General features: G+C 36.1%; 1 protein-coding gene, 1 long non-coding RNA gene and 1 pseudogene across 2 annotated transcripts in view; all 3 read left to right on the top strand.

Annotated features, from left to right (window-relative positions):
- Nucleotides 1–3,563, top strand: part of LOC119580264 — a 3,687-nt gene extending 124 nt beyond the window's left edge. Inside the window, exon 2 of the long non-coding RNA XR_005229356.1 lies at nt 3,514–3,563. This is a non-coding gene — a long non-coding RNA (uncharacterized LOC119580264). The remainder of the gene's footprint in view (nt 1–3,513) is intronic.
- The window catches only part of LOC119580261 (mannosyl-oligosaccharide 1,2-alpha-mannosidase IA-like), a 72,055-nt gene that overhangs the window by 22,444 nt on the left and 32,111 nt on the right, over nt 1–17,500 (top strand). The gene's annotated exons all lie outside the window — the stretch shown is intronic.
- Nucleotides 6,704–10,478, top strand: LOC119580262 (annotated as a pseudogene).

The raw sequence follows: 17,500 nt of genomic DNA on the forward strand, positions 1-17,500 counted from the left end.
GCCAACCATTTTTTTTGCCAAAACCCATAAAAACTTGGCCCAAATCGAAGTATATTTCCATCCATATCTGACAGGCACCGTTCTTGTTTTGAAAGCTCACACCGGCCTTGTTTCACTCTGGATGTTAAAGTGACGATAATATTAATCAGAACGCATTTCAGGGGGGTAGAAATCATAGTCGTAACTACATCAGAGCTGAAAAAAACGGTTTAATCATTGAAAGTTTTATAGCCTTTGGAAAAAGGTTTCTGTACAGACCATATTGCCCTGTAGACAAATTCCTCTTGAAATTCCTGTGGCAGTTAGACAGAAAATGGTTAACCTGTACGGTATGAATATTGTAGAGAACAGAAAGTTGCAGTTGTTGGTACATTAAACCATTTAGACATGATTGTTTATACCACAATTATTTAAAGGAAAAAGCTGTGGCTACATTTATGGTATCGTAGTGGGATGTCTATGGACTCTTTTTTCCGTGAGTTCCAGTCAAACGTTTACAAAGTGGAATTCTCAATCTCTTCTGTAATCAAAATACTGAATAAGTCATTATAATATCTAATGCAGGGGACTGCCCCCTGTAGCCTCCCACCTGGGGGGCTTTTGCACCCCAACCCCAATCCAAGAAAACAAAGAATCCTCCATGTATTCGATGCAGGAGCGAGCGTCAGACAGACTTGGCTTCTGGCGCTCCGGCATTTTGGTCGTGTACTCTACCCTAACATGGGTAGAGTTAGAATTCCACACTGGGCACACAGTCAACAGACAGTGCATTGCATTATTTTAAATATAGTCACTTCGAGAGAAAAAAAATGTTAAGGAGAGTGCCACACATAGCATAAGTTGACTCAGTGCTTCAGATTTTCTGCTCTATCTTGCCATGCATACTGAGGTAAAGACAATGTTTGTGGGAGGGTGTTAGGAGGGGTGCCCCCAATCTACCTTCCCCCTCGGAAGTCCAATCACAGCAACCTAAATTATTGAAAAAAATTATATAATGTGGAGTTGGGACTTTACAGCTGTATTATTAAACATCCCCGCGGGTGGGTTTTTCCCAAAAACACTTAGCCCGCACTTTCCATGCTTTTTAAAATTTTGCAGCTATTGCTCACCCCATGTGGTCAATGCATAGTATTAGAACAAATGCAGGGCAGCTAGGAGCAACCCTGTACCAAGCCCTGCAAAGTGATAATTCATTATGTACTGATATGAAAGAGTAATATATGAGAATTATTTTTGAATGCTATTTAAAATATTTTTTTGTTATATGACATAAATAGCATATATTTACTTTTTAAAGACTTATGTTGCACCATTTCAGGAGGTCCATACTACCTGATAGCTTCCCAATAGCTTGCAGATTTCAGATATTACAGTAATTACCACATATCAATGACTCACATCCTAATTATTATATATATATAATATATATATATATATATTATATATATATATATATATATATTATATATATATAATATATATATATTTTTTATATATACATATATATATACATATATATATACTATATATTCATAATACATAATATACATAAAATATAAAATAATTTATACATATAATATATATATACATATATATATATATATAAAATTATTTACCATATATATAATAAACATATAATATCTAATATATATATAAAAAAAATTTTTTTTTTTAAAATTTAAATATTATAATATATATATAAATATATATAATATATATATATAAATATATAAATATATATATAATTTTATATATATTATATATATATATATAGTTTTTATATAATGTATATTTTAATGTATATGTATGTATATGTAATGTATATTAATGTATATGTATATGTATATGTATATGTATATGTATATGTATATGCATATGCATATGCATATGATAATATATTATTATATTATATATATATATATATATATATATATTTTATATATATATAATATATATATATATATTATATATATGTTTGTATTTAAAAATGTGAAGCTATTCTCAGACCATATGCCCAAAATTAATTTTATTAAATGTTTTGTTAATTTTTTTAAATTTTAGATTTTCACTACAAAATAAGTTTCATTATGTTCAAGTAGATGCAACTGTATTGTAAAGAGTTTCTCAGATCACCACTTGGCAGAAATTATAAAAAAAATCTTTAAAATGTTGTTTTGTTTTATGGCCAGAAACAGTAGTCTTATCAGTTTGGAAACAAATTGGTAGGACAACAAAGATTATGGAGGTAAAAGTTTCCAGCGGGAATATACCAAAAGTAATGTATGAACCGTGTAATATCCTAAATGCATAAACTATGGTAATGATCTCCATGAATCAAAAACCTTCCTAACCTGGATTTAAAAGCCCCCTGGGCCCTGTACTGTTCCCCATTTTTCCCTTTTGCTTGGGGGCTAGCCATTAGACCTCCTTCTGAGCTCAGCTTTCCCTTAACTGGTGGGGAAACCTTTCATATTTTTTTTAACTGGTATTGGTCAATTTTGAAAACTACAATTGCAAAAATACTGGTAAATTGGGTAAAAGACACAACCTTGCCTTTTGTGAATCTTATTAGTTATATATCTTTTGGTAAATTTGTTTTACTTTAGACAGCAAATTTATCTACATATATTCTGGCAAGAGGTACTAGTTCCTTTTTAGACAGTAAATTTAAAAGGGGACAAAAATTTCCCTATGATCAGTATTTTGGTACAATTTTAGTGATAACAATTGACTTTCATGAATGGCAGTATATGGAAAACAGTAAATTAATGAAATCAGTGATACTTTGTATATTGTAAGACATTTTGTCGTGATTTAAGACAAAAAATTTTTTTTTAGAAATGTGAGGATTTTTTACCCGCCTTCATTAAATTCAATCCGCTGATACTGTTTTGTTTAACCTGTTGGGTTTGAGGGATGTGGGTATCAAAACATGTGAAAATTTGGGTGAGGGGTGGAATGACAGGAATGTCTTGATATGAGAAAGTTTGGGGAAAGGGTGGGTGACAGCAAACAGAAAAGAACAATCTTGTTTAGGGCAGGGGGGGGGGGGGTCCTTTTTGTTTATTTATATAGTTTAATTATTAAAACTACAATCATAATAAGGTCATTCATAAAAAACCTCTGTTTCATGTTTCTTTTTTTTTTTAGGGCATCTTAAATCTTGAAAATTTCCCCAAGGAAGTTCTGGATTCTTGTATTTGAAGAGAGAGAGAGAGAGAATGAGAGTGAAAGTGTCTCTCTGTATTTTTGAGTATCAGCTTTTCTTTATTTCTTTTTTTTATTTTTTTATTTTTTTTTTAGTTTATTATATATATATTTTTTTTTCTTTAATTATTTTCATTTACACTGAGGGTTGGTAGGAATAGTAAATCAGCTCTACTGTGGAATTTTCTGGATTTCACTTCCTATTGCCCAAGTTATGAAATACATTGCTGGCTGATAGGTTTAAGACTACAAGTACAGATATGTAAAACTGATAATTTCTTATTTTGAAATTATGATTATTTACAGATCTATGATGAGACGGATCTTCAGCGTGCAAAGTTGGAACTCCTCCCCAAACAAAAACATGGTGGATTTTGCTATGGATATCCATGGTTCTCTTTACCCAGGCCCAGCCTGTTCCAGCTGAATTGCCAAGCGGAGATCTCGTTTTTGTCTCCGAGCTGAAAAAGACTGCAGGTAGGAACTGTGATAAGCCAAGATGTTCTTCTATGTGCTTATAGAAATAATTAATAAAAATAGCAAGTTATGTATGTTTAAAAATTTATTGTTTGTGATTTGCTCTTTATGTGTATATGTATTATACATATACATACATATACGTATATTCATATCCCATATTCATTTTCATATATTATGTATATAAAAACACACACACACCCCAACACACACACACACACACAAACACACACACACAACACCACACACACAAAACACACACACACACACACACACACACACACACAAACACACCACAAACACACAATTTTTTTTTTTCTTTCTGTTCTTTTCTTTTTCCCTGTTTTGTGTACTAGGCAAGTATTTGTGTTACTTTTACTGTCATTGGCAGTTAAAGTGAAATTTATAGAGAAGTATATAGTCCTACTTCTAAAAATTAAACATACTTCATTCAACTCACAGACAGAGACTGAGCCTATCTTCAAGATCTTCAGTGCAATGAAGTCCAGAAGCAGTTGCAAACTTCTCGTGATCACCGAGCTCTTATGCATTTTTTTGATTGAGAATCATGAGTAAAGTAAAATCCTTTCCACAGTGATTTCATTTATAAATCATTAACAATGGTATTTAATTCCCTTTTCCTCTTTTTCTTGTCTTTGACAGATTTTTGGAAAATCTTTAGGAAATTTAAGATTTTGCCCTTACCATTTCAAAGCATGTTTTCCATATTAAATAACTTGGGAAATTAGTGTTCTTCAAAATATTCAGTGAACAAAAAAAGTAGTGATTGTAAATAAAATTTTTCCTCTATTTTAGTTCTAATGAGTCTCACAAGAGTTACCTCCTTTATCTACATTATGTGCATGAAAAGAAATATCACAATTTGTAGTATGTAATTTAATTTGTAATCCAATCAGTTGTTTAGGTTTATTATATAAAGTAAAATTATAAAAACCATTCTGAAAACACACATTTTTGAAGTTCCTCATTATTAAATGTAATAATTTGGCATATAATAACACTTAGTCACAAGACTAATGAAATAATACTTTCATATATTATTCCTTTTGTATACTAGGACACCTGGCCCATTCGCATCACTTACTATTTGTGTTTTGTGGGATTTTTTTTTTTATTACTAATCTCAGGGGTTTTTTTCAATGATTCAGTAGTATTACGGGATGACCAAAACAGACCAAAAATTTAGTAATTTATTATAAGAAGATTTCAACACAATCATGAAATTATGGAGGGAAGGGTTATATATATATACCCGAAATGGCCATTTTGCATTTTGTTGGGTTTTTTATTAATTTTATATGTACTCGTTTAATTGCAGATTCACAACATATACAACTGACACCATATCAGAAGTCAATGATATATACAAAGGCTTTGACATTTTAATTCCCTTATGATTTTGTTTGTAGGTTGGGTATATTCTTAAAAATAAGAAATATATCAAAAAAATAATTTTTCAATAGAAAGCTGTTGGGTGTTAGAAAAAATTGCAAAAATGATTGAAAATTTTTGGAACAGAAGTGCAATGCCCGTTACCATCAATGAAACATATTTAGGGTTATCATCATAGGGGGACTTTTTCCTCATGCACTAGTATAAACGCCCCTTAACCCCTGGATCCAGCGTGTCTGGCTTAGGGTTTATGAGTAGCCCCGCCCGGGGGTGCCTGTAGGTGGGTGCCCATGAAAATGGTTGCAGTGACAAAAACCCATGCCTTCTATTTGCAAATTATTTCCTTTTTTATACATAAGCATTTTTGCATTTGGTAATTTACAATGTCCGTATTTGCCATTTTTTTTCATTATCCAGATGGTAATAGACTTTTCTTTGCACACTCTACATATCATCTTCCTAGGTAGTTTACAACTCAGTGCAAGAAAAAGAAAACTATGTAACTTTTTATTTTTGTCATTAAAAAAAATTTCATAATCAAAATTTCTGTAATAAACCCATCACTAGTCATGCACCAGGATTAGGATGCTGGTGTGGAAATGGCTCCGCCATAGCCAGACTTCCCAGTCACTCTCAAGACATTCATTCCCCACTCGTAATCGATAGGGAAAAAACCAAAATTTTCAAAAGTGCAAGATATAATATCTGTTTGGCTGGGGTATGCTGTACATGTGACAAACATAGAGTGAGGGGGCAGGGTTTTTGCTTCATGTAGCGGATCTTGTGCCCCGTGTCGGCCATTCCAGAACTAAGATTTTTCTTACCCTTGGTGGGGTTTATAAACCTCCTAAGAGGTTGTGCACTCTTGCACGTGATGGCATGTAACCACCCACCCCTAGACCAATTTTTTCATGACGTGTTCACACCCCCGATCCAAAAGGGTTAACTCAATTTCAACCATGGGGCCCATTCCGTCTAGGGCAGTCTTTAACCCTTTGCCACGGGTGGGATGTACGCACATGCCATGGATGGCGGGGCTACTGCCAGGGCATTATGGGCATGAGGTGTGTAATATGGACATCCTTTTTTTTTTTTTTTTTGTTACAATCAAACACAAAAATTATTTTTTTCTGCCACTGAAAAGGGGATTAAATCATTTTTTAAAAACTTTTTATTTTTACTATGAAAAAGAAAGAAAAAAGACCGACGATTTAAATCCATGATGCCGCACACTGCTTATTTTATTTAGCTTAGACTGAAAATGATCAACTATGGGGGTCTATATAACACAAAAAACCCCTTTAGTCCGATTTATCAGGAAAGGGGGAAGGGAAGTAGAGCTTTTGAAAATAATAAAAAATGAAATTTAAAAATAGGTCGTAGTATTTCGAAGGAAACGGCAGGAGCTGGTATTTGGGATAGTGTCGCGCAGCTAGGGCGACAATATAAGCCCCCGGCAGCGAGGCCCCAGCCCCTATGAATCTACGTCGGGAAAAGGGTTAATATGTTAAAAATTTCCAGTTATTAGATGTGTTTATTTTAGTATGACTAAAAGTAATCATTTTAAGGGTTTTGCCATTTCCTTTTCCCTCTAGTTATTTGATATTTAGAATAAAATACTGACCATCTTTTTACTTTCCAGTTCCGGCCAGAGATGTTGGATACTCTGTATACCTTTGCAAAGTTCCAATATGAGTGTGGTAATTATTCTGGTGCTGCTGATTACCTATACCTTCATCGAGGATTAGTACCAGTTAGTGATAAGGTAAGACAACAGTTCTTTGAAATAATATAAAATCTTCTATTGAGCCTTAAAGCACACTCATCTGGAATGCAATGTCTCCATTCTGACAAAAAGCAGAATACTAAACATGGAAGTGTATGCTATGTGCGGTAACTGGTGTGCTTGTTTTCATGGTATATATGTAACAATAAAACCTGGTGTGTGGCATAGATACAGACATGTATGGCAATATAAGGCCTTATTGCTGTGGTTCAGCCTAAATTATCATAAAAACATCCATCACCATGGTGTAAAGGCGGGCAGAGTGGAAGGGCTGTAAATTATGATTAAACTGAGATAATGACTTACAGTACATGCCACCCAATGGCAATAAATTATTATTCTTTATCAGTGAGTGATTTGTTTTTCCTATCTTCAGTTAAAATTTTCCCAACAGCTGATTTGGTCTGATAGATCAAATAAAGGTCTTAAGGCAGTGGTTCTTTGGTATCATTAACCTGACATTTTTTGTGAAGGACCACCATTACCCCTACTCCATTCCTCTTCAGAAGTATATATGTAATTTTTATGTATTTTATATACAAAACAAGGGAAATAAAGAATTAGGCCTTTTTTCTTTGGCAAGAAAAATAAAAACAATGTTCCTCTTAAAAATTATTTATATGATTAATGAATATTAGAAAATGGCTTATTGCTGCACATTTTTTGGAAATTTGTTTTTGTTGTCTTCAAAAAAATTTAATGCAAAGGGTTTATAGGGACAGTGACATAGCAATCAACACTTGTATTCAGCTGTTTCAGCTTTTGGTTTTAATACATCTTTAACTCAGAGTTATGTCAAAAGGGATGATATAAGTTTATGAGATGAGATAGTAGTCAAATCTTCATTCTAGAAATGAAAATTACAAAAAGGCTTATCTTCTCTTAATGCAAGAAGTTTGAGTTTTGTCCCCGTCCTCTCCCACCCTTCATCAACAGTGATAGTTCCATTATTGATGAAACAGATTTTATTTATTTCTGTATTGCTTATGTAGTAATTAATTTATCATTATTATTATGATGGAAGTATAGATGATGACTAACTTGTATGAAACTGTCTGCGGGGTATGGCTGTCCGCTTCATGTAGGGGCCCCTCCCATGCCCAATGTCTGTTTCCAGAAATCACCAGATTTTATTAAGCTCAGAGATTTTTTTACCCATCGGCATGGGTTAACCCTTAATGGGGGGTTTATCAGAAATCTGTCAGTCATAAACCCTTGGATTTCTGGCAACGACCAGATGCTGAGATGTGAATGTGCTACATGAAGCAGATATTCCCGCTGAACGTGCTCTAGCACGTCGCTGCACATACACAGTTTCCCACAGACAAAAGTTTTTTATTGTAACATTGGTACGTGTGACCCTTCGGGAGGGGTTAAGATTTAAATGAAACTGCCTTTACTTAAGTGCAGTAATTGTAAGTATGTATGTTATGATTTATTTTTTTTCTTCTTTCAGAATTTCCTGAAGGGCCCTGTGGGAAAACTGGCTTCGAAATCCTAACCCAGAACTGGGAAAATGCCCTGGAGGATCTTAATCGCCTGAAGGAATTTATTTAGGCAACTTGACCACGTCTCCCCTTCAAGCCCTCCAACAACGCACATGGCTCATTCATGGTCCCTCTTTGTATTCTTCAATCATTCTAAAGGTAAGTTTTATCAATGTTGAAATTTTTTGATTTAAGGCTTTATATTAAAGTTTTACAATACCCCAAAAAAAAAAAACATTGGTAAAATATATCATTTGCCAGTCAGAATTTTTAGTTTTGATGGGAAGATGCATTCCTAAGAAGCCCTTTTTTTTAGGTCGTGAACTTTTAATTTAAAAGTTCCGACCCCGCAAAAATTTTGAATGCTTTCAAACAGTGTCCTCAGTGTTGCGTTTCCTTTCCACTGCTTTTTTTTTAATAAGAATAGTAGGAGAGCAGCCATGAAAGGGAAGAGAAATTCTTCTCTTTGACTGAATTTGTTTTCTTTGTAAAAAAAAGTGGTGTTCTTTTGTTTATATATAGGTGATTGCTAACCCACACAGCGGGTTTATCATTTCCTTATTTTCCACAGGACTTAGTGAGGGGATTCAGCAGGAAAGCTACACATACAAGGATCCCATCACAGAGTTCTTAGCTCATTTGTATGTAGACTTTGACTTTGATGCTGCCACAAGAGAAATTGCAGCAGTGTGCTGCGTATTGAGAATGACTTCTTCTTGGTGGCCTGCCAGACTGACTTCATTGAGAATGCAAGGCTCATGATCTTTGAACTTTCTGCAGAATTCCATCAGTGCATCAGTATTAAGTGAGTTTTCTTTGTTCTATATCTTTTTAATAATGTTTATTCTTAACCTCTTAATGGGTTTCTTTTACAGAAAATTGAATAATATGTATTTAAAAAAAGTCAGTAGTATTTTCTTGCACTGAGTTTGTAGACTCCCTTTGAGAGATGATTAGAGTCTGTGCAAAGAATTAAAACTATCCCATAAAATCAAAGGGTAAATATGGACTTTGGAAAATGGCCAAAAAGCAAAAAATCTTATCCCAAAAAAGGAGAAAAAAATAGTGCAAAAAAAAAAGGGCATAGAGTCTTGCCAACCCACACACGTGTTTGCCTCCCAAGCACCCAAACCCGGCAGAGCAGCCATTAACATGAGCCTAATGCCTGGATTTTGGTGATGTGATTGCTATGACGCAACTGGATCCAGTGGGTTAAGGAAAAATTTCCATGCCCAGATGCAGTTTTAGGAAAGGTTATTTTAAGACTAGATTAAACCTTTCAGGTTCTTAATTAAAAAAGAAAATATATCTGTTTGAATACAGTATACTGACTGAGCTGAAAGATTTGTTTCTTATCAAACGTTGGATTTATATACGGAGGGGAAAATTATTTTGGTAATTTTACATTTCCATGAGTTGGTCATATGGTGGCAATACATATTTTTTTAAGGTAGCTTGCATTACATTTATTTTTCCAAGGTTAACTTTTATTTATCATTACTCAAAATCTTGCAGCATGTTAGCAGAGAAGTTGAACATGCCCCCCCAAGGATGCTGAGCGCTGGATTGTCAATCTGACCCGTCAGGCTAAGCTGGATCCCAAGATAGATTCCAGCAAGGCCACGTTGTGAGGGGAACACAGGCTTTTCCCCATACCAACAGTTTGATTGAAAAGACAAAGACCTTAAGTTTCCGTACTCAGATGTTGGCAATCAATGTGAAAAAAAGGCTACTGCCAGATACAGTGAGGTAGGTTTTTTTTTTTCCCCCCCTTTAATATTTTTACATTCTACAACTTTTATCACAAAAGATGTTAATTGTGTAATAAATCATTTTTGTTTCATGAAGATAATTGTTTCATTTAATTATGCTGATATTTATTTAATTCAATAATAAAGAGATCTTAAAATAAAATTTTCCTCCTTTAGGGACCGAGCTGGGCTATGGCAGCTAATTGGTTGGAGGACCTTCCAGGAATACCATATATGAGGTGGTATCAGAAAAAAAAGCAAAAAAAATCTTAAAACTTGATCTAATGCAGAAAAAAGGGATATTTTGTATTACAAAAAATCTCATGAGAGTTTTAGAATAAAAGTAATTTAAAACTTAAAAACTTTTCATTCAGAAATCCATATTTTCTTTTAACTTTTTTTACATTGACTTTGTCACCTATAAATCTTTTTTTCAGTTGGTAGTAATATTAGTGAGGGGGGACAAAAGTTTCTTTAAAATTAATAAATAGAAACAAAGAAATACTGAAGACTCAAACTCAAGTTTCGGGGAGAGTGAGCTAAATGAATTCAGAGAAAAAATTTCATGCACATACTAATTCCTTGTAATTAATGTACAGTGATATGGAATTTCATTGCAGACAATAGCTTTTTAAAAGTGACAGAAACTGGATCATTACAAGTTACTGTGAATACCCTGTAAGGATGTGGATTTTTGATATTTCTCTTCTTGTCATACATTAAGAGAGTTATCATGGATGATGCATACACAAACAGAAAGAATTTATAAATATACAGTAAATCTTATATAAATTGGTAGCTGTTCATACTGGTGAAACAATATAGTATTACCATATAAAAAAACATGCTATATATCATGTGATACCATTTGGTATACCTTAGATTATATGGACCAGGGTTTGTAAGTTATTCCAGTATATAGTATCCCCCAAAACAAAATTGTTATTCATAATTTAACCCCCCCAATCCCTTGCCCGTTGTTGTCGTGGGGGGGCTTGGGAGGCGGAGACTGGGACCCAATGAGGGGGAACTCCCCAACCTTGGGACTCAGCCCTCGCCCTCAACTAATTTTGCATGGTCTTATTTTCCTTCCCACTTTTCGTTTCTGTCCCTTCCCCAAAACCCTTCTGCTATCCATCTCCTAAGGTGTGAGAGCCGTGCTGAAAGGTGAAAGGCTGACTTTGTGCCAGTCCTGAACGGAGTGAGGGACCCAGGGGCACGGTATTCCCCTGATTTAGTTATCTAGCCCTTACCCCTCAAGGGGACCCTGAGGGGTGGACTGTTTTTATTCCCCAACAAATCCAGGCTTACCATGGCCAGTAATGAAAACTTATCCCCACAATTAGGGCCAATGAGGCTTGCCCCTTTATCAAATAGCCCCAAACGATGTAAACCACCAGTTTCCCTGACCCAGGCTCTCCTTTGACCACGGCTCGAACACTGCAATAACTACCCCCTCATCAATACCTACTGTACAGTAGCCAACAATCACCCTTAAGGAACATTTCCACTCCCCAGCAATCTAAACTTCAACACCTCTACCCTCAAAACCTCCAACATAAACCCACCCCATCCTCCCTTATTAATACCTTACAGCCTTATTGCCCACCTCCCCAAAACCCACTACCCCCCTTTTAACACACTCCATCTTCGTCACGCCCCCGCCCTTCGATACCCCTATCTCTACAACAATTTTAAATTTACCCTCTTCAGCACAGCCAAATGGACCGATTTTTCGTGATCCTCCACAGCTCCCTACTCTGACAACACCCTTCTTTTCCAACAATGTCTCCAAAACAAGTAGGTAAAGTCTCTTTCCGTACCCCGACCCGACCGCTCCCGTCTTGTCACAGTAACATCCGAAAACCAAGCTATAGCATTAACAAAACTAACAACCAAATATGGTAACCCCATCCTGCAGAACCCCATCCAACCCTCAATACTTGCACCGGAACATTTCAATCCTCCCCAGAAAAATTGCCCAATCTATGACAAAGATTGGTCAGATTGTGGAGAAGATCTACTTGCCTCTCACAGACTATGATGCAACATCAGTACATGCTACTCCTTTCCCCCCCAAGGTCATCGAAAAAAAACCCACTAACATACCCAAAAATTACCTTCCGTAAAACATGACCTTCCCTTTAACGTCTACATAGGAGGAGAATCCCTCCCTGTTCGTCCATACCAAAACCCCCTCCACGTCAGTGCCAAAATTGTTGGCGTCTAGGACACCAGCCAAACATTGCCGTTCCACACCCAGATGCCCCTATGTGCCCAACCTGGCCATACCCGATCAAAACCTGCCTGCACAATAAACGCACATGTGCCAACTGTGGCGGCCTCCATAAAATATTTTATAGGGGTTGTCCCACCTATAAATTTGAGTCTGAGGTACAACTCTCAGATTAAAACTTGGACTCACACTACGTGAAGCCAGACAAGAAGCACGTCGACGTGGTTTCTCCCTTACCCCTTTTAATCCAGTAATACTGCTCATTCTACCAATTCTCCTAAACCCACCCCTCCTACATCTAACCCCCCCCCTCTTCTACCTCCTACCTTCCCCAGTCAAACTCTTTTGCCATCCTAAATCCAGAAAACTCCAATCTCTACTACAATACTTCATCACCACTACAATCCCAAGACCTTCCCCTCTCCCTCCTCGCACTACCCGTAACAGACAGAACAAACGTTCCACCCCCTCTTCCCCTACCACACAATCACCTCCACCTTCCTTTGCTCCTATGCTTGAGACACCAGTCCTCTCTTCCCCCCCCTCACAAGAAATCCTTTATCCCCCAAACTCCCGAACCATCTCAGAAGAAGAAACCATTGAAAATATTCAAGATTAAACCCAATGAAAACTGACACTCAAACCCCCAAATCTTACAACGCCTGCTCCTTCCACACTCCAAATACTGCTGATATCCCTCCTCCTCCTAACGATATCCCCCCTACACCCTATCCTCCTACCCCCTCCCAACACAGCCCATACCCCCCCCACCCCCAAACCCCCGCCCACATTAACCCTCCCCCCATCCCCTCTATCCCTTCCACTCCCTCCTTACGCACGTGAATCCTTATGTAACTCATTAACTCTCATAAAGTCAATACAAAACCACCAGACACTCCAATCCCACACACCTATGCCGTGCCCACGTTTTGAAACAACTCGTACCTCTGCTTTCCCCACCTATCCCCCCTTCACCGACCTCCCAACCTATCAGACATCCTTACAGAATCCCACACTTTTTGCTTCAACCTATTCTCTTTCCTCAAACGCATACATATTCTTCATCTAATCTAACTCCTTACCATACCCGACCCTAAGCCTTTCACTCACCAATTCCTTTGCCCAGCTTAGACAACTAATCACTAAAATAACCACCCTTCCCTAACATTAAATATAGTGCTACATGACCTTAGATGTTTTAGCACATTTATCTTGCTTTTAAACCATTAACCATTATTCCCTAACTAATTTCATTTGATTTATGATTGCAACCTTCTTTATTCAGTGCTTCTCCTTAAAAAATTGCACCTGTCCCTTCTTGGCACAAAGAATACAATATTTTAAAAATTTTTTGCATAAAGTGAAAATGAGTTCCAAAAATTAAAAAATATGCAAACAAAAGATATGGTAATTTTTACCAACTAGTTTATATACATCTAAAAGAGTGGTTCTCAACCTGGGGACCTTGGTCCTTTATGGGGGCCCATGGAGGAAGTAAAATTTGACAAATGAATTAAACTGAATTTATCTCACCTACAGTACCTACATATAATTATCTCTCTCACATATCAATAAATGGAATCTCATTAAAGTTTTCTTGTTTCTGTAGCTACTGACACCATTACACTATTCAATGATTAGTATTAACTAAATCAGAAAAGATGGGCAGTCACTGAAGGGGGCCATGGATACCATTATTATAGCTCGAGGGCCACAGAATAAAAAGGGTGGGTACCACTACTGTAAGAGTGTGTATAAATAGTAGCATAAATTAATACACTGCAGCTAATTTGTTAAATTTTGAAATTCATGTTGGTCTAGTAACTTGTTTTGGAGTATCAAGTGACCAATAGTAGAAATGCAGGTAGTTTGGTTTTGCAGATTAAGTAGGGAGATGGACAATTTTTTTTTCTTTCATATTTGATTTGAACTAAATGTTTTTTTACAAGATCGATGATTTATAACAAAAAATGAGTAAGGTTAGTCCACACTAGACGGCCAACCCTGCTGGGGGGGCTTTTCAGTGGCATCCCGGCTAAACTACTCCCCTCCCACTAAGATACACCAAAGCCAGTAGGTGGGAGGTAACTCGGCTGCCTACCTCTCAAACAAAACCATGTCTGGGACAAACAGAGCAACGGCCCTCATTTTCAGAAGGCGAAGGAGCCTCTGTTACGGCGGGGATCAGGATCGCTCCGGAGCGATATATAATATAAGGACAATGAGAACTGAATCCGACTTACTAACATTACCTGAGGAACTCTCTTTCATTAAATGGGATATTGTAGCACTCTGTGGGGGTTAGAAGAACAGAAGATACTAAATGGTGGACACATGCTCTATTGGAGAGGTAAACCCCCGGGCAGGAATTAGGGGTAGGTTTCTTAGTTTACAAACGTCTAGAAAAGAATATCGTGGAATTCTATAGAGTGGCTTCAGAACAAAACTAAACAATAGGTACAACTTAAAGATTGTTCAAGTCTATGCTCCAACCTGCAGAAGAATAGAGAGCTTCTATGAAGATGTTCATATAGAGAGCTTCTATGAAGATGTTCATATAGAGAGCTTCTATGAAGATGTTCATATAGAGAGCTTCTATGAAGATGTTCATATAGAGAGCTTCTATGAAGATGTTCATGTAGCCAGCGAGACAGTAAAAACCATTTCACAATAAATTATGGGAGATTTTAATGCCAAAATAGGAAAAAAGAAAAACCGTAATAGGGAAGCACGGAAAGTCACTAGGAATGAGAGGGGACAAATGCTAGTTGATTTTGCGGAGGCTCGATCACTCAGAGTCATTAATACATTCTTCGAAAGAAGAAAAGAGCGGAAGTGGACATGGAAGTCGCCATTACATCAAAAACGAAATATTTCAAATAGGCGCGATATAGTAAAATATGTGTATATGTATAGTTAGGTGTAAGAGTACAAGTGTATGTGTATGTTCCCGTGCTTGTACATGTGATATATACACATAGGTATGTATATTTGTGTGTATGTATATTATTCATATTTGTGTATGTATATGTATGTGCGTGTATGTAATGGTATGTTTATGTATGTATATGTGTATGTGGGTGTGTATGTGTATGTATATATAGATATATATATATATATATATATATAATATATATATAATATATATTATAAAATATATATATATAAATATTATATATATATATATATATTATATATATATATATAATAATATATTATGTATATATATATTAATATAATATATATATATATATATATATATTATATATATATATGTATATATATGAATATATTTGGGTATGTGTGTATATATATGTGTATGTATATGTGTATGTTTGTGAGTATATGCATGTGTATGTGTATGTATATATGTATGTGTATATATATGTACATGTACAGGTGTTTTACATTTTATATGTGGGTGAATACTTTAAAGTGTACTCATAAACGTATGTGCATGTGCACGTGTGCGTGAACATACGTATGGCTATATATATGTGTATGTATAGTCATAAGTACGTGTTCAAGATATGTACGCATGTGTTCGCATATATGTGGGTGTTTATATACATGTATGAGGTGCGCATATGTTTATATATATGTATGCATGTGCATGTGTGTAGTTGTATATAACGGAAGAGTATGTATGCATATTATACGCAGAGGAACTTATGTAAAGGTGTATACTTGCATGTACATGTGCACGAAAATAAACACATGCGTAGTACTTATTTGCGGTTGAACAAGTATGTCTGCACTAGGTGTACATACACATAAATGAAATCATTGTGTAAAATATAATCACATATATGCACTTCTGATGCTCAAGCCCAGGCTAACGGGTGTATCCCTGGTGTAGTGAGCAGGCCCGTGCATTGCTGCTCATAAGTTCACACTAGACAGGGCCAACCCTGCTGGAGGGGCTTATCAGTGGCATCCTGGTCAAACTACTCCCCCTCTCACCAAGATACACCTAAGCCAGTAGGTGGGAGGTAACTCGGCTGCCTACCTCTCAATCAAAAACCATGACTACAAACAGAGCAACGGCTCTCATTCCCCGAAGGCGAAGGAGCCCCTGGTTACGGCGGCGATCATGATCGCTCCAGAGCAGAGGGTGCTAAAAATCTCCGGTAAAAGACAGTCCGCCCAACGTTGATGAACATTTGCACATACAATATAAGGACTATGAGAACTGAATCCGACTTACTAGCATTACTTGAGAAACTCTCATTAAATGTGATGTTATAGGACTCTGTGAAGTTAGAAGATTAGGCGAAGAACAGAATATACTAAATGATGAACACGTGCTCTACTGGAGAGGTAAACCCCAGGGTAGCAAGCAGGATTAGGGGTAAGTTTCTTAGTTCACAAATGTTTAGAAAAGAATACCATGAATTCTGTAGTAAGCGAAAGGGTGGCTTCAGTAAAATAAACTTAACAATAAATACGACTTAAAGATTGTTCAAGTCTATGCTCCAACCTGCAGCCACATTGCTGAAGAAATAGAGAGCTATGAAGATGTCATTTAGCCAGCGAGTGAAGAAAAAGCCATTTCACAATAATTATGAGAGATTTTATTGTCAAAAAGTGTAAAAAGACAGGGAGAAACCGTAGTGGAGAATCACAAAATAGGCACATTCCTCGAAAAAAGACTAGAGTGGAAGTGAACATGGAAGTCATTATTTGACATAAAAAACGAAATAGGGTTCATAATTTCAAATAAGCGTGAAATAGTAAAAAATGTGGAAGTTATTAATAAAGTACATGTTGACAACGACCATAGAGTGGTCAGAGGCCAAATTAAATTACACTCAGAAGGGAAGGAACAAACCTATAAGAAAACCGCTGCCAAATTTAACTAACTTGAAAACAGAGCGACAGAATTTAGCATTAACATCCAAAACAGTATTCACTTCTCAGCGACGAAGATTTCAACATTGACCAAATCAACAATCATGTTCATTGACATAATAAAGGAAGCTTCACTGAAGTAGGCGGTAAGAACGTCAAACAAAGCTCCAACATGCTCTCGATAGAATCTAAACGCAGGGTCAAGAAAGTATCGTCAAACAGGGACAAAACAGAATTAGCTGAAATAACAAAGACTATAAATAAAAAGACGAGAGAAGAAGATGTACGGAAA

Source organism: Penaeus monodon, chromosome 13, assembly GCF_015228065.2.
Source record: "Penaeus monodon isolate SGIC_2016 chromosome 13, NSTDA_Pmon_1, whole genome shotgun sequence".
NCBI classification, from domain to species: Eukaryota; Metazoa; Arthropoda; class Malacostraca; order Decapoda; family Penaeidae; genus Penaeus; species Penaeus monodon.